The sequence below is a fragment of the Dermacentor silvarum genome, chromosome 1, assembly GCF_013339745.2.
Source record: "Dermacentor silvarum isolate Dsil-2018 chromosome 1, BIME_Dsil_1.4, whole genome shotgun sequence".
NCBI lineage: Eukaryota > Metazoa > Arthropoda > Arachnida > Ixodida > Ixodidae > Dermacentor > Dermacentor silvarum.
In genome coordinates, this window is record NC_051154.1 from 372,670,955 (window position 1) to 372,689,861 (window position 18,907).

The window sequence follows — 18,907 nt, forward strand, 5'->3', positions numbered from 1 at the left end:
CAGATAGTTACGAACCAAGCCATAAGGATAATTACTTGCAGTTCACGTGTTTCTAATGCCAAATCTCTACTACATGAGAATAACATCCTTACCATCTCTGAACTCACTAAATACAACCTAGGTATTTTTTTTCTATAGCTTTCTGAATAACGAGCTACCACTGATCACATTTTCACCATCTAACCTGATGATTTACTGTACCACCAGATTCGCCTTAAACAACAATTGTCTTATACCAAATGTCCGCACTAACTATGGTAAACAGACCGTAGAATTCACCTCCATATCTATATGGAACACTGTTCCACTTATAATGAAAAACCCAAGATCGTTACACCAATTTAAAGGAAAAATAAAAATGCCTTTAATATTGAAAGACTAACGAGAAGATTTATTGTGTCCCGCTTATTTTAAATATTTTTTTCCCTTTCGCAAGTTTTTTTATTTCTTTATTCTTGTAAAAAAAATCAAATAAACGGTTAATAATTCTTTTAATTTTTTACATTTTTTTTGATACAATTGTTCTTGTTACCGTGAGATATGCTAAACCTTGTTATTCTTTACAATCTACTGAGTATTTTGTTCTGTTAACGCTCTTTTCTTTTTGCTTGTGTACTACCTTATTGTGTGCTACTGTTGCTTTAAGATGTTAACTATGATAATTGCTCTTCAACAGGAGGTCCCGATACAGTCTTTGACTATGGGATCTCCTTCTGTATACTAAATACTTGTAATATGTCCCAACATTTAATAATAAATTCTGATTCTGATATTGTAATGGAATTAAGGAGACACAGAGACAACACCCGTTGTTGTTGTTGTAGTTCACCTGAGTGGTTGTGGCGCATACCCACAGTGGTGAATTGTCACCCGTTCCTGGGCCAGCTGTTCTATTCTCTCCCTCGTCGTCCTCTCCTCCATCGCCCGCCTTACGAGCGCCCGCTGCCAAGTTCACTTCGTCTTTCCAATATATATATATATATATATATATATATATATATATATATATTGTGAGTGTGTGTGTGAGTGTGTGTGTATGTGTAAATCATGCAGGGTGAAGTAACATATGAGGCAGTGCATTACACGCTGCGCACAGGCTCGCCGCGTGAGGAATCGAAGACCTGACCTGCAGTATACGTATATGCAATTCATATCGCAATGTGTACGTGGTACTATCAGAATTCATGCGCTCAGTGTCTTGGACGGCAGATAAGGGGAACGTGAAAATATGTGACAGTCTTATATATTCTTATTTCTGCATTACAGCTAACCCTCATTCATGATCCAGGGACCGCACCAATATGGCGACAAAGACACAAAATGAAGAAACAAAAGAAAGGAAAATAAAAGGGCACAACGTACGACAGAGTGACGGACATTGGCGTCCGGCAAAAACTTGCCCGGTATAGGCAAGGTCAGTTTTTGGCGCGGCTTCCGTCTATAAAAGGTCCCAGCGGGTTGCTTGAAAGGGACGTTAATCTTGGCTGCGGAGACAAAGGCCACACAGTGGCCGAAAGCTTCCGCCTTCGTTAAGGGGTCAGCCACCGTCATGCGCACATATTGCGACGCGGCTTTATGAAGCTCCCGGAATCTTTTTTGCTCCGCACGCTGAAACCTTGCCCCATAGATTGTCGTCGCTGCAAGAAAGCGCCAGAAATCATCGCGGTCACTCACAACGGCGGTTGCACACTTTTCGCCGACGCTGGCACACTTGTTGTATCCGCACAAATATTCTCGCTCGCACATTCTCCTCGGTGGTGCACGAAGGCTGCCGCGTCTGCTGCAAGCCCCGGAGGTTCCTGCCACGGCTGAACAACGGAATTGAGCCCATTGCATGGCATCGGTGCATTTCAGGCTCCTTTCATACCTCGGGACTCAGAATGACGCTTAGGTTTGCACCACTTCCCCAATGTCTCTCTCCCTCTCTCTTTGTTTTTGTGTTTCCCGCGCGTATGCCACCACGTCGGTCTGCATGAAAACCGTCAGAATAGCCAAGTAGACAGACAGTCCATATACAGACGCCGCTTCTGTGTAGCGCACCAGAATATTTGCACACACCGCGAACAACAGCAAAAAGGAAAGGCTTGGCATATAACAGACCACCGCTGCACATATAGTCAGGCAAGCCGAGATACTGTTCTCAGAAAACTGCGATACAGAGGCGGCCTTCGCGCTGACTGCGTGCTCCTAGGAGATGAAGGTGCTTCCGTTTACCTCATCTCTCTCAGCTCTTAACGCACCAAAAACTAAACAGCACAGACCGTAGCACTATGGCAGCGGGCACCGAGAATGCCTTGAGCAGCTTTTCTTCTGGGGTTCTTTCGAGAAACGTGTGTACGGAGCATGCCTCCGAATAGTGTAGCACCTGAAATATGTTATTCTACCACGAATACGACAGAGGAGAAGTTTGGGTACAACGGCAAAAATTAAAAGAAAGAAAGGCTGCTCGCAAAAGTAGTCTGCAGCAATGCAGCGTAAACAAGGTCATTTGAAAGCAAGAGCAATAATACGCTCCTAAACGAACGGTCTCACTACAAATTACCTGTATAACGAAAGATTCCGTGTGCCTCAGCTGAACTACTATCTTTCATCGTGAACGCATATACAGTGAATGCCAGTGCAGCGAATTTGCCTGCACAACGAAAGCATTTGGGTGTGTCCGACGGCTGATATGAACGTTGATTTACAACGAGAGCACGCGGCGCCGCTACTCCACTGCATAGCCGCCAATGAACTGTGGCGCAGATAGTGAGCGCCAGTTGACACAGCAACACAGACCGCGCGGGAGGGTCCGGGACTCTGCAGTAGCTATGATAGCAGTCGCACGCCCCCGCTTCTCAACTGTGTGATGATTTGCTCGGAAGTTACGACGGACAACATAGTCAACGCTTCCAGAAGGAGGTGCAGGCAGTGAAGAGCCAGCAGACGAGCCAAAGCATTTGATGCTTCGATGAACAAGGGAGGTCATAGGAGCATTCGACGCTCTGTGTTTGTATCTCGAGGCAATCTCGTGTTTCGTTGCGGAGAATGCTGCCAAATTCAATTCCACAATGTCGGCTGCTGTCACTCATTCTGAAGGATGAAGTGTGCAGAAGGAAATTGTCAAGTTCTTTCGCTATGTCCTCATCTCATTATTGAGTAATGAATTCCTTTGCTGAATGCGCTCAAGGCAGAGAGAGAGAATTATTTTTTATTTTTTTCTGTTAAACCTGCGCTTTCGAAGTGGCAGAGTGTGCAATCTTTACAATGAAGTGGTCCATATATCTAAGCATTTTAGAGGTGCCAAGCGCTTTGATGTAAAGGCATTTGGCAATAGATAAAATGCCTTGAAGGAACACTCCAAACATAGGAACTGGTAATTCTTTTCAAATTATTTTTGTATAAAAGCTCGCTGTTTTTGAACATCATCACACATTGACTGGTCGGCACTGTCTCAGTGTCGCAGCTTTTGCCCCTGTTCCTCTCTCAACACTTCGGTGATGTTGTGCGCTTCCTTCCATATCTGGTCGCACATTTGAGGAGGCCGCTTTCTGTTACAGTGTTTACATATTTAATCCTTTGTTGGTGCAGCGCTTCAGATGCGGCCATTAATGCAGCAACTCAAGCAACGAGCAGTACTTGTATTTTTGACACACCAGATCTTACCACGACACTGGTGGCTTGAGTGATGCTTTGCAGCACAGGATGTATTGCATCCGACTTCTTCGAATTACTACCCGAGGTAAGCAAAGAGGCTGACTCTCTTAGAGTTCTGCTCAAGTTTGCTTGCCAAAGTGACTTAGGCTGGTGGCAGTTTTCCCTGCCTTACTCTCCCGGCTCAACACTTCTCTCTTCAGAAAAGCTTGCAGGCGTGATTTTCAAAAGCCTGCTATGCCCTTCGCGGTACAAAGCGCGCAGCTCCCTAACCACCGTCATGATCCAAGCATCTTCGCAGCAATCACGTTTCCCCGAGTAGCCGCTGGCTGACAAGCTCGCTTACAAGCCACATGCTTGTAAGTCGAGCGGCTAGGTCAGATTTTTTTTCTCGATGAGCACGTCTGACCTGCCATGTGCTCTTTAATGAAGCTAGTTGGCAGTGCTATCCTGATACTACAATGGCCGATGCGGTCTTGTTCGTAAGTTTCAATCGCAAATTTAAAACCATCTCTGAGTTGGCAAGAGCGTCGTTCCTGCTCACGAAGGACTGCCAGGGCGTAACAGCACGGCTAAGTTGCTGCAGATTGGGTGTGATCAATTTTACCACAAACTTTGCAGCAGTCAGGATATACACTGTCGGGCTTCCACCTGCGTCACTTCGATTTACGGTTGTGTTGTTCGCTGAGCTAGTTGGGCATCTTGGCGAAGTTTTGCAATACATGCAACAATACGGTCTCTTGCTTTATATCATCCGAACGTAGTTCAACGCTTTGGTCAGGCACTAACAACTCGTTCAGCTGTACTTGGGGGGCAGAGAGCATTGCCATAAAGGGATTCATAGATCGTGACTCCACTGTGGCACTCCAGCATGCGCCAGCTTGAGAAATCTTCTGCTTGATTTCTAGGTGTGCAGTTTTGGTTGAGTGCGGCGTTCTATGTATATATATGTTTTTCATGTGACGGTGCTGCGTCAGCACTGTGCTTACACGAGGCTCGTGTGCGTGCATTTTTTCCAAGATTGTTGCGCTGTCGTAGCCGGTGGGCCTCGTTTCACAGCTGTTTTCCCGATTTCGACACCATAATAAAGTAAATTTTCAGAGGTGAGCAATAATGCGACTACTTTGCGTAAAGATAAAGGACGAACTACCATTCATTTCGATAATGACGCTGGTTGCCTTGCAAGTTTGTTAACCTCCAATGTTGCCAGCGTGCAAAAAAGTGGATCCGGGCCTGTCTTCAGCACATCAGAAGACCGACATCAGTAAGGGTGGTTATGGGAGCAGCTATTGAAGCGCGACTATGTGAGGAAGGAAAAAACATCGGGAAAGAATAATGCATTTTTAAATAAAAAATTGGCCACCATCCCGCCCTGCGAGCGTGAATGCCCAGCGAAGCTGTATCAAACACCACACATGGTCGAGCATTGTATGCACGCGGATCTTCTGGTGTCTAATTTCCGTGGTCTACCCATGGCAGTCTTAGAATGAACTGAATGAGTTGCTAGACGGGTTTCTCTTTTGTATATCAAAGCGTGGTGACGCGTCACTAAGTATATATGTATATATATATATATATATATATATATGTGTGTGTGTGTGTGTGTGTGTGAACAAGAAGAAAGGGCACACAGGGTCTCGATTTTTAATAATCATATCATAAGAAGCCAACAACCAAAGCCTTCAAGGACAACATAGGGAAAATTACTTGTACTTACCCAATGGATTAAAGTAATGATAGAATAATAGAGATAAAAGTGGATGAAAAAACAACTTGCCGCAGGGGGGGAACGATCCCACGTCTTCGCATTACGCGTGCGATGCTTTTACCATTGAGCTACCGCGGCGCCGTTTTCCCATCCACTTTCTGGGGCATTTATGTTATACTACTACAACTAACTGGGAATGTTAGCCAGCGCCACCATTCACAAACCTTGGCGGCGGATGTGGAACATCCTTTATTCCGCAGGAATCACGAGTACGTGATCTTTTTGGGTGAAGGCAAATGGTCAATAAACCCACCTATGCTACCTGAATGCGTCAATGTTGCCGGATTCGACTGCGGCAAGTTGTTTTTTCATCCACTTTCATTTCCACTATTCTATTATTTCTTTAATTCATTGAGTAAGTACAAGTAATATCCCCTGTTTTTTTTGGTGTCTTTGGTTGTTGGCTTCTTATGACATGATTATATATATATATATATATATATATATATATGCTGTATGATTCCAAAGAAAGATTTGGTGTTTGCCTTCAATTGTTTACCTGGTGTTTTGTGTTTACGCCACGAAATTTTCCGAACAACCAGAGGTATACAGTTTCGCTGTAAAAAGTATGCGTGGCTCTGCTACAGCAAGCACCAGAGACCAGCGTAGCTGGGGTAAGCCTAGTAAAGAAGTGGCACTCCACACACTTAGTTTCCTGGCGCTAAGGATTTCTTCGCGATGTTCTGCATAGTATCGCAATGAATTCCACCGGCCACGTTCACAAGCCTCCGGATCTTCATTTCTTCGCCTGCACGAACTGTCGGCTTCCCTCAGTCTAAACTAGGGATGTTATCTTCTGCGACGCTTGGTTTCAGCTTCCCTAGCTCTCACTTCAGTCTTTCGGAAGTGTCCAATCTAGTGTCCAATTGTCTGGTCGAAACCTGCCGAGCCGCCGCCAGAGGCATCGGCTGCAATAACGGACACAAGGCGCGTTCGGCGCGAACGCGGGGAAACGCGATCGGTAACGGCAGCAGCTCTACGCTTCCCACTAGGGTGCGACTGTTTTCATAACAAATCCGGGCAGGGGCGGGGCCTCGCCTCGATGACGTATGACCATTTTCTTTTTTTCTTCCTCTCTGTTTGGCGGCGTTGGAACGAAGAACACGCAGGGCTGGTGGTGACTAGGCACAACTGTGGCTGCTGTTAATGGCTCAATGGTATTTCTAAATAAACGCATCAATATTTTGATGATCCAAATATAATCTCACTATCAGGGAGGGAGCAGTCTACCTGACTGAAGCAGTATGTCTTTAGTTGGGGTGTTGCTGCTCTGCGCTCTGCAACACCCCAACGACCGCCGCTTCATGTCGGCGTCAGGCACAGCGGCTTCCGCCACGGAACCGGGGCACAACCGACGGCGACAGCAGAGAGAGGAAAAAAAGAGAAGAAATTGGTGATACCAAGAAAGAAAAAGATTGAGTTTCTTGCCGAGGCGGGATTTCAACCCCGGTCCCTTAGCGAGCGTCGTAACAACTAGGCTTTTTTTAACAGCTTAAGCTGTTATTGGCTCATTCCAATAGCTGTTTCGCGTCGCGATGATGCCTCCGCCGGCGCCCTCCGCGTTACCGCTATCGCCGGAAACGGCGAAAAAGTACCCGATTCTCGCCGCGATCGAACCTGCGCCCGCTGCGTGGGAACAGGATACTCTACCACTGAGCTACTCAAGCACTTGCTATTGGGTCACGGAAAATACCCATATATAAGGCAAGCACGCAGGGGGAGACGACACGAGCCTCCGGCAGTATGGTGGCGCCATGTAGGTAAGATGCCTGCAAACGCAGCGCCCGCAGGCGCAGACGACGATATGCGATTCAGACGAGGCGCGCAATCAACGAGCTGCCGAGCCTCCGCCAGTATGCTCGCGCCATCTAGTTAAGATGCATGCAAAGGCGACGCGCCCGACATGTAAGTTGCAGTTCTAAGGCTTCATCGGGCTCAGCAGACTGCTGTGCAGAGAGCATTACAAGCCGCAGCTCGCCGTCGACGCCGGGCGGACAATTGAGATCGCTCTCGTCAAAACGAGGTAAACAGACTGCCGCGAACACCCTGTTGTGCATGGTGCCCAAATTGGAGCTACTTTTAAGCCGCTCCACCAGCTTACGCTGTGACTGTGCTGCGTGTGCCGCGCAGGCCTGTGACTTTTTTCATTATTTTAGGCCATACAGCCACGCTACCGGAGCATTCATTCATACGAACCACATGACTACGTTCGAGCGTCGTCGTCTTCGTTGAAAAAAAAAAGAAAATGGTCAGACTTCATCGAGGTGAGGCCCCGCCCCTGCACGGATTTGTTGTGAAAACAGTCGCACACTTCCCACTACCACATGCCTTCACTCACCTCTCCACCTCGCATCCGCTAAGCTGCGCGATGATGCTCTGCTTTCACTCTCTCTCAGCTCTCTCTCCCCCAGCACGGCGAAGCTATCGCACAGCTGGTATGAGGTATGGATTTTTGTGTTTACGCCACGAAATTCTCCGACCAACGAGAGGTACAAAGCTTCGCTGTAAAATGAGACACAGTTTGATTCATTCAACGAAAGTAAAATTTCTCATCAATTTTATATAGGCAAGGCCAGAAAAGAAAACACAACTTTATTTTAGTTTTTTCATTATCAATAAATACTGTTTTTCAGCGCCAACCATAGGAGGGGGCGTTGACACCGCTATCAGTTGCAATGCTATGCAGTTCTTGAAGTGTGCAGAAAGGCACGCTCGTAAAGTTCACGTGTTACAATACGCCCCTCTCACATGCTGTGTTGTTCCGATTGTCGACTTTTGTCTGAATTTCGTCGCGTGGGTAGTTTCATCGTTTCTTAACCTGTTCAGTCAAAAGTAGTGATTTACGTCTGCCAGATAATTATTTACTTTAATTGATAGTGTGCGGCTGCGCTGGCCGACTGGCTTGGCGTCCGACGATGGGACCAGCCCTCTGTACACCCAAAGCTTTCGTCGGCCTCCAAAGAAAGTATGTTCTGAGCAGCGACGCGATTTCGACACCCGAACGGCTGATCTTTTCCGGCATCGCTTTTCGAGGTGAAAACTCGGAACGCCCATGAAGTCGAATGGCGGAGCATTTGAATGTACAGCTCTAATGGCAGGCCTCCGAAAACTAATTTCTCGCCTTTGAGAACAAAATGACGTGACCTCTGTTTTTAACAGATATGACGTCAAATTATTTTTTTTCTTCCGCCGGATGTGTTCCCTCCTCCCATAGATGGCGCTAAGCCTCACAAACCGCCGATGAACCGCCATGTTTTGAACGTATGCTATGGAAGCTTCGCTGCCAGGTATATTTACTGTGTTGTGCCTGTATCGGAGTCTCGAAACAGGCTCCAGGAGCGAGCATTTAGGATGAGCTGCACGCGTGCTCTTTTAGTCTGGCGGACGTCTGCGCTTCCATGCGGTCAAGGCGTCCCACGGAGCATGGGCGTTTTGACGACAAACTCGCAAATTCGGCGAAATGAGGAAACGTCTTCGCAGTATGGTGCTATCGTGAACCCCGAAGCACGCACGGACATTATAACTGCGGTTTCAGTCATCATCGAAGGCGCCTCTGACGAGGGCTCATGCGGCCGGCCTGCTTTCGTTGTTGCGTTATTCTGCTGTAACGAGCCGGTACTCACGAGTGTTTGCGAGCACACACTGCAGATGTAAGAGACACATTTGTGAAAAGACGTCTCCCCAGTAACTATTTGTCACAAACGTTTCCAAGCCCAAATGCTTGTTGGCATGAAATTGTCCACACACATGGTGTCTGCACAACCCCCATTATCTGTCGTGTTGGCTCTCTGATCGGCCGTCGAGAGGTCATGTTTTTTTTTTCAAGTTTTTGCCGGGAAGCGCGAGCTTTGCAAAATGCGTCTCTGCGCTTTCATCAAGATGACGAAACCTGACTTTCTCAAAATAAACTTTTTTTTCTGCGTCTTGACAGCTATATTGTGACGTTTGCGCCTTAAAAGCAGATAGAACGGTATTTTCGCGAATGCAGAGTGCGACGTTCTGAGATTGTCTTTTACTAGTCTTTAGCGCGCTAAAGCACTCAGCAAGATTCCAATCAATTACATATAAGCCTTTGTTGCCTCGACCCCATTACAGTCTGCTTCCCGGCTTCTTCGAAAGACTATAGATGCTATTACTTTTAATAATTCGCGAACGGAACTCTAATTTCGTTCTAGGTCAAATATGGCTAATATTTAGTAATACCACACCACTAACTCTGTCGGGCTACAATTCAAGCGTAACTGTTGTATTTGGAGTAAATATGAAAGCGAACTTTCGGTGATTGTATGGTCCAAACGGTGTCTTTTTCTGCGTTTCCCTTTCCCATCACGTCTTATTCAGTTCTTTTCTTTTTCTTTATTTATTCAGCTCCTGCTCTTCAATTCGTTCTTGTTGGCATTTTATAGCGTGGCATAATCCCTATGAAAATAATATATATAAAAGAAAAATTGGACAGCTGTAAGTTGAGATGCATTTTTTTCATCTTCCTTGTAATAAAAAATGATAAAGCACCTATGCACCCTAAAAAAATGCAATGTTGGGAAATCAATTTTTTTTAAGCGGAAGCGTAGCATGCAGCAAAGTGCCACGGCTGACAGAGGGATCGCCTTTCAAGCTTTCAATTCAAAAGGCAGAATTTCGATGACGGATTGTAGGGACGAGTGTTCGCACGTGTATTATAAATTCGCATTAAAGGACCATTTCGCACTTTCTCTTTTTCTTTCTTTTGCTATTGCGCACGTAGTTATTATTCAAGAACTTTTGAAAGCAATGTATGCCTGAGCGTTAAATCAGTATGTCCACATAAGCATTCATTACTTTCGACGTGCTATTCTTCAAGATAGTACGAAAGAGACTCGACAATGACGAAGTAAAAGCGTAGGAAAAGAAACAAAATAAAATACCCGTTCCGTCTCTGGACTACCTGGGATGCGATGTCGGCAGTAGCGACATATCGCGTGGCACCCGCCAGGGTAACCCAAAAAGAATAAAAGCAGAGAGAGAAGATCGACCGGCGACTCTCAAATTTCCTGCGTTCCGAGTCATACCGGGTAGGCTCTCAAATTTCCTGTACTCCGGTCAGAAGAAGCAGGCTTTGGCACAAGGCGGAGCGAACAAAACAGTGAAAGATGTGCGCGCTAGAGATTACGACCATGGAAGACTGCAGCTTCCGGATTGCACCGACCGAGAAGCCGCAACTCCGCTTTGCAGAGGGCGAATGGCTCGCCTTCAGGGCGGACGCGTGACAGCCCATAACCGGATGGAATAAGTGACGACGCGATGGGTGGCCGATTTCGACCGGCCGCGGGGTGCAGTCTTAACGTCGGACGCGCTTCTGGCAGCGAGGCTCGCTTCATCGCTGCGCAACGCACAATCTTTTCGCGCAGTGTATGCCCTTGCGTGCTCACGCGTTTGTGTGTGACGTGTGTCTGCACGTGCGTGGCTTGCGTGTGTGTTGAATGAGCTTGAGTGTGTGCGTGTCAATGCGCGTGTGGACGTGTGTGGATTGGTGTGGTCACTTCTGTACGTGTGTATGTTTGTGCGTGCCTGTGTGCATGAGACCTCCTTGTGCAGGCGTGTGTGTCTGCGCATGCGCGCTTGCGGTCTGTGTACGTGTGCTCGCGCCACGATTTAGTAGCAAAAAAAATGTCGCCTAAGGTGGTAGCACTAAACAAGCGCGGACGAAAGGCGTCGAAAGGAAATAGCAATGCGCGTCATTCGGATTAGTGCTTGACGTGACCTCTCTTTATGGAGTGTTTATAGTACCCGTTCAAGTACATTCATTTCTGCATTCCTCAACTTTAGCAGCTGAAATAATTTTTCAGCTTTTATCGCTGGATTTTTATTCCCAAAGAAATTCAATTGTTCCATGGAACGTGCACTTGTTAACATCCGTGCACGGGTGGTAACGTAATTCTAGGCGGCGTTTCTCAGCCACTGTAGCGAAATTCAGAAAACTACGCTGCGTTAGATCGAAAGCGAGCGCACTGAACCGCAGCCTACTCTGCCGCTCGCTTTAACCCACACAGGTATACGAGCTAACACGCGTAATGGCGAAACAGTAGCACGTGAGCGTGCATCGGTAACGCATTTATTTTATTGCGTAATTAATTCGCCAACAAGGAATTTACGAATCATCGAAAGTGAAGAGAGGCTCCCTTGCATGTTGGAAAAGAAAGAAATAATTGAGCTTCTTATCGGGTCTCTATAAAATCACATTATTTCGCATCCCATGCGTGATATCTCATTGTCTCTCTGTGTTTCGCCAGCGTGCCTTCCGTCGCGTCAACGCCGTGATGCGAGCAGCCAATGGTCGGATCTGTTGCACGCTGAAACACAGCGTATCGACAGGCGAGTCAGCTAACAGAACACCAAGATAGGAGCCACAGCACGGTTGCTTGGTGGACAGAAACAACAAGAGACGGCTATACGAACATCACCACTTGCTACCCCCGTGTCATACACTATACAAGGCAGTAGAGAGGCCAGCATAGATGAAAAAACGTAGCTGTACCTACACGCAAGAACGAAGGCACGGGCATCCCAGAACGAGCGCTCTGTTGGAAAAAAAAAGAAGAACGGTTCGCATTCGCAAGACCGTTCTTCCGCTAGAACTGTTCGTAAGAGCACATGCTGCAGTCAGTCGTGATACTGGGCATATAATTATTGAAAGTGGCCGGCCCTTGGGAATTCGCCCCCTCGCACCACAAAGGCCGGCCACTTTCGTTAATTATATGCCCAGTATCACGAGTTGCTCCAGCATGTGCTCTTCCAGGCATTTTTAGCGGAACAATGGTCTTGCGAATGCGAGACCACATGTGTGTGTGTATGTTTGTCTGTGTGAATGCGAGATGCGTATGCAGGCGTGTGTGTTTAGAAGGCGACTTAGAAGGCGAAAACGTACACCAAAGGTGCTAGCACTATAGACGCACGGCTCCAGTACGCATCCTGATGGCAAGGTGTCATTATGCGTGTTGTAGTTTCGGACATTTTGACAAATGTGGCAAAAAGAAAGAAAAAAGGCGGACAAATTTTCACTGAAGCCACACAGAGAACACGCTTGTGGTAGAATATCCAGTAAATCTTGCCAGGCAGATGCGATTTGGTTACGCTGCGGCGATAAACGCTGGTCATTCTTCTCCGTGCTTTGAGCGACACGCTGCGAGGAGTTGTAATTACATGACACGTCTTGGTTACCGCTGGAATAGGCAAAAAAGAGAGCCGGCCTCTCGGTGGTAATTAATTGGTACGAAAATTAGCAGCGTGTGACCTTCTTTCGTTTTTGTCCCCGCTGCCTTTTTCTTTCTTTTTTATACTTTGGGCAGGGGCACCATTTCAGATTAGTGTCTAATCGGTTCAATCAAAAAGAGAGGAAAGGGGAAAGAAAAAGAATTACCTGCGCAGCCTTTCTGATTTCGCCTCTTAGTGTAAGAAATAAAACGTCCGCAAAAAATTTTCCCAAAATAAATGCTGGTGCTGCCCTTAGGCCATTCGAATCGAAACGGTATGGGCCGTTCAATAATTTAAACCTATTCCGCACTTAACCTTCACGACAGAAATCCTTGTGCTCCGTGTTTTCTACATTTCGCCTTCGTCGCTCGTGGGGCTTTAAAATCAATAAATGCTATTACGCTCAGGGCGTAGCAGGAAACGGTCTTTTTAGTCACTCGTACCAGCGGAGGAATTACATTGCCTCGGACGAGCAACATATTTTTTTACTAATAGTGCCCGTGATTCACTTCCTAACTGATTCCTTCGTTGATTCGCTGGCGGTGCACGACACATGGACTACTTTCTTCGCAAATTTTGCTATTTCCAGAAGGAAACCAGCGAGGTTAACAAAAAAAAGAGAGAGAAAATGAATGTTCAATATTGAACGCGTAGAAAAAAGACGACGTCGTAAAACGGCGATGCAGGGGGCTACATATATATACTTGTTTAGGAGAACCATATTTTGGGTAGACGCGCGGTTTTCCGCGCAACATAGTAACTACACTAGGTGGAAAAAGAATCCGCGTGATGCCAGAACCCGCTTGCGCTTTCATCCAAACCCCAATACAGCGAGAATGAAAGATGTAGCGCATATCTTATCCACATGTAATCTTTTACGTTAATTGCGGTACAGAAAGACGTTGCGTCGATATTGCAATTTAGAGAGGTTAAGATGTGTTAGCTTTGCAGCTTTACGGTTTAATATCTTTGTTTAATGACCAGTAGCTTTTACGACATAACCATCTAGCAGTTTATGAAGGATGTTGCGTCTGTCAAAAAAAGAAAAAAAGAAGAATCGCAATTTTTTTGAAGCTCTTTGTGAGTTTAGGTGATTTGAATAACTCAACTAGTTGCTTAAGGGATCCGACGAGCCATCGAAAAAACGTTAATGCGTACGCTTTCCAGTGAAGCTCTGGAAAGCGGTCGCATTAGGTGGCGCGGCGTTGCCTTTCCGCTGGCTGGTGACAACGATGTCGCTAGGTTTTATTCGACAGATGCGAAGTTTGCAGTGCCCCGCTGTTCATCCTGTGGGCTATGCTTACTCCGCTTTTACGCACTCTCGCACTAGCGTGAGTGCAGCCCACAAAATGGCAGTCACATTAGCAGAGAACTCAAAATGGCAAAGTGCTACTCTTTAACACCAGATGGCCTTGGACAATCTTGATTAAAATTAAATTGTCGGGTAGAACTTCCTGAAACTGCACAACTGGTTACGAGGAACACGGAATAGTGGAGGGCTCCGCGTTAATCTTAACACCTATCGTTCTTTGACGTGATCCAAAAGCACCATCGATTTCTATTGCAGCCGCGTTCATACTCCCCTTTAAAGCCGCGGCGAGGCCTACATAAACAAGTGCCCGGTATTCGCCTTAATTTTACGTTCTTCAATGGCACACTACTAGTTTTAAGGGGTGCCAATATCCTGTGTTTGGGCTGTCGCAGCGCTCTCTCGCGTATGCGAGCAGAAAGTATATACATATGGCTGAGCAACACTATCCACTGTCGCCCTCGGCACTCAGTGTGCGCGACAGTGAAGAAAAGATGCGTTCCAGTTATCGTTATTCGCAACTAATACCCCTTGTCACACGGCACATGCAACGTCACTTACAGTAAATGACATTCATATCGAATGTCATTGCGGTTTTCCGTTTCCAGGCTACACTGGTAAACAAAATGGCATTAGCAATTCATGGCGATGTTTATCGGCAGGCTCTTATGATAACGAAACCTTGCAAATCGTGCTTTTTGTTTGCACATTTTCACTATATTGTTAGCAATACAATGGTAAACATTGGAAGGTTGTTTCAAAATATATTGCATAGCGTTTTGACTTATCGATATTGTGATTTTTTGTCAAACCCCTGTCGTCGAGATTACACAAGTCGCGCGTACATGAGTTTGGGAATCTCGTTCGATGGGCGAATTCCATTAGCTGTGAATGTCATTGACTATGCCCGCGTAGGAGCAACAAAAATGGAATTGACACGTAATCTCATCCGCTGCGAATGACATTACATGGGCCGTGTGACAGGGGTATAATTCTCGGCAGTTTACAAGAGAAAATCATTCTTGCAATCTGCACATGTGTTATCGGTATATGATACATGGTCAACTGCATCGATGACACTAGGGGCGCTATAACGTAAAATGATTCCAAACTGTTTTGATTCCAATTTCTGCAATCAGCCTCCACGGTTGGTCAAAACATCTTCGGGCCATTCCCAACTTCGCCTGTCTGTCACGCGACGTCACGAAAACCGCGACAGCTCTCTATCTGATATAACGTGTGCACACTGATTATGCATGATTAAACCGCACAAAGGAAAATTATCATTCCTGATTCGACGCCTTTTCACCATTAGCCCTCTGCTATTGGCTCAATGTTTTCTGGCTACGCCCACTTCGATTGTCTGTCACGCGACCTCACAAAACCGCGAAAACTCACCACGTCAAAGTGACCTGTACGCGAAAAAAATGCATTAATATGCCGAACAAAACTGAAAAATTTTCTGAATAGCCACAGACTGTCCCATTCCGAAAGGAATAGAAGATGGCTGCCCGCCGATCGCTCAGGCCCTCGCTACTCGCACCTGCTGCTGAGCATGTATTTATTTGCGCATGATAAACCTTTCTGCTTGGCAGTAAAACGTTATCGAGCCCTTTTGGCATGCATACGACATCGCTCTGCCAACTCTTCTATGCTGAGGATCCGTTTTAGCGGCGTTCTTATCCTTCCGTTGCACGCCGCCGCGATTTTCGACCAGCCACCGCAAGCTAAGTAAGGCGAAGCGTACAAATCGCAGAAGGCGGCACCACCCTCTTCATGCGGTTATCTATTTTCACTGTGCTGGCTCGGCCCCATCTAAACCCTCTCTACTAGAGCGTGCTCCTCGCCTCTTGTCAGCCAATTAGATAAGAAAAACTGCAGAGGGTAGACAATGTTATTGGTTTCCAAAGCGAACAAAGGTGACCTCCTATAAACGAGGAGAGTGCTTGATTGGGTTGTTCAAACAACGCTGCGGGTCACCGCCCGATGCTTGCGTTGGTGGTTACATAAATTTGACGTCAGGAGTTTGGAATCAAAACAGTTTAGAATCACTTTACGTTATAGCGCCCTGGAATGTGGCAGGTTGTTGAGAAGAAAAAAAAAGAACTGGGGTCGATTTATCCCGTGTAAAATGTGATTGGTGCAGGTCGAGTGCCTATAAAACATGATCAACTTACATGAAGGCACTGATACTGTTGCCAGGGCGTCGCTATAGCACTTCAGCACAGATTATGGCCGACCACCAAAAAGAAAACATGCATAGCTGTCCAAATTGCGGGCGTAAATTTATCTGAAAGAATATACATTTCAAATATAACTTATTCGAGAATTGTACGGTATTTCCCGGGTCCCACAAAAGGCGTCTCACAATCTACCATAGGAATACGTGTTCAAATGTCCACTTTTTTTGTCTTTGATTCACAGTGCAGTAAAGCCGTTGTGAAGCATCGTGTCTCGCTGGAACGCTGCCACGTGATGTGAATACCACCAATAATTGCGACATTACATATGAGTGTCTATGCTACAAGAAAATCATCTAAGCTTGTTTCCGGGCCAAAGTATCCAAACGAAAAGCACTGTTTGTGTATTCGTGGCCCTGTCGATTGGCGGGTGTCTTGTGCGCGGGTTTTTCATATAAGAAAAAAAAACACTCACGAGGTGTATTTGTCGGGGCTTTTTTAACACCGATATATTTTCACCGATATATTTGAGGGTCCGGAATAAACTGAGCGAGAGAATGCATGCAGGTTGCTTTTTTTTTTTTTACGGCGATAGCTGCCATGGGTTTATTCCTCTAGTCGTTTCAATGTCCACCGCTGGCGCCGGTGTCCGCTGACGTCCATTGTAGGAACGCAAAAGCACTTTCCGAGTTTACAAAGAGAGGGAGAGAGAAAAGACATAAGGGAAAGGCAGGGAGGTTAACCAGGCTGAGCCCGGTAGGCTACCCTGCACTGGGGAAGGGGGGGAGGGATTAAAAGAGGAGAAGGAAGAGAGAAGTTCACACCAGTTTACAAAGAAATTAAAAAAAAGTGCAGCGCCCCGAGTGGATTTGAACTCCGGTCCCACAGAACAGCAGTGGCGGTTTTATCTCTCAGGCACTCCCTTATTCTTTGTAATTTTTTTTTAACACGAAAGTGTTATCTGCCGAGCTACAGCGAAAGTCTGACCTATGTACGTATAGGCAACCACAAAAGGTTACGGACCACGGGATCTCAGAAAACTTTCAATTTCCGAGCAGCCTGTAACAGTGCTAAGTGAAACCCAGCATCGCAGTGTTGTTCACGCATACACGTAGATGCTGTAAATGCTAATACTAGGCCACGTTATGAGGCTGCGCAGATATTCAGCTTTGTCTCAGATGTCGTGTTGCGGGAAATTTTGTGGTTTACTGTACGTCCCTAAATCATCATTACCAAAACGCAAAAGAAACGTTTACCCTTTTTGCTCTGAAATCTATACAACGACCCCTCACACCTATATAGACAGTGCCTTCTTTGCGCGGTTCTTTTAGCCCGGTAACCTCCGATTCTTGTTCGTCGCATCGTATGTTTTACCGTCTCCACGTCGGAGGCCAGCTGGGAGTTTGTACGTCTGCGGCGGTGAAAGCTGATGGAGTCATCCAGCGACGCCTGCTGCGTAGAAATCAAGGAAGCGGCCGTATGACGTAGGGCGTCGGTGAGAGCTGCACTGGAGGCGTCGGTGATTAATCATGACTAAGAGCAGCCACCTAGCAGAGCTAGTTTCGCCACATGCGCGCTCGCCGTATACCTACGACGCCTGTTAGTCTCCTGGGTGCTGCTTACGCTGCGGCAGTAGCACAGGTCTCGCGTGCTTGCCATCGCTACGATTGCTTCGTCCTTTCAGCGAAACTGTAATTAAGAAAAGACGGCGCACTTCTGCGGACTTTTTATTTGTAAATGTCCAACGAAGCTGCCACTGCTTCTGAGAATACTCGTTTCACATTCCTGTCATGACTAGTTCCTCTGAACAAAGGAGCAACCGGTTACTTTTTTTTTTTTTTTACTTGTTGCGATCTCAGAATTACGCCGATGCGACACTGCTACAGAAGAGAAATACCACGCCTGAAGAGCACGGTCAACTAGCACCAACGTGAAAGAACTTCATGCCAGCGATAAAACCACAGTGTAACGCTACTGTTGTTGTTGTTGTTGTTGTTGTTGTTGTTGTTGTCGTCTGACTGTTACCTCCAGAATGATTTTCTTCTTCTCGACAGGAGAATGCTCCGCGCGCCTCTGGGAATGTTTACTCCAGTTGATCCGACGCGAAACTGTGCAACACTTACTGCACATAATATTGCGCTTCGGCCGATATTCCACCACAGAAACGAATAATGCACCTAGGAGAGCAATGAGCGGCTGGCGCGGCGTGCTGCAGTTGCCCTATGATTATGAAGCAGCAGCGAGCAAAGAAATTGAATGAAGGCAACGGCAAGAAGCGAAAGGCAGGATATGAAATAGATGGCCATCTTCCTGCAAATGTTTACCACCGGAGCGCACCACCCTCCACCATGACCTGGACATTGAAGAAGGCTTTTCTTTTCTCGAAAGCGCACGTCTTTCCATGTCTAGTCGAACTGATACCAGACAAAAGAGGCAAAGACTTCCGGCGTATAATAGCAATTTCGTCACTGATTCGCATTTTGAGGGAAATTGCAATTTTTTTTCATCGACTATAGGTCGTAATGTTGAGCACTTTCGCGACAGGTGGAACACATTGCCTAAAATAAAAATGTTCTTCGCAAAAAACAAGAGGTATGACTGTTTAATGGAACGCTTGTGTAAATGGAGCATCCATTTATATAACTGAAGCTTATAAATTCAATGAGGCGCGGTAAGGTAATGAGTGTATTATTCTGCCTTATTACCGTCGCAGATAACGTAGTGTCGTGCAATCATAACTGATTGTGGTCGTCAGCTTTGAACGTGCTTCCCAGCAACGCATGAACG

General features: G+C 46.3%; 1 protein-coding gene across 1 annotated transcript in view; it reads right to left on the minus strand.

The window, feature by feature from the left end:
* Positions 1 to 18,907, minus strand: part of LOC119445576 (cGMP-dependent protein kinase 1) — a 697,240-nt gene that overhangs the window by 225,305 nt on the left and 453,028 nt on the right. The window lies entirely within an intron of this gene.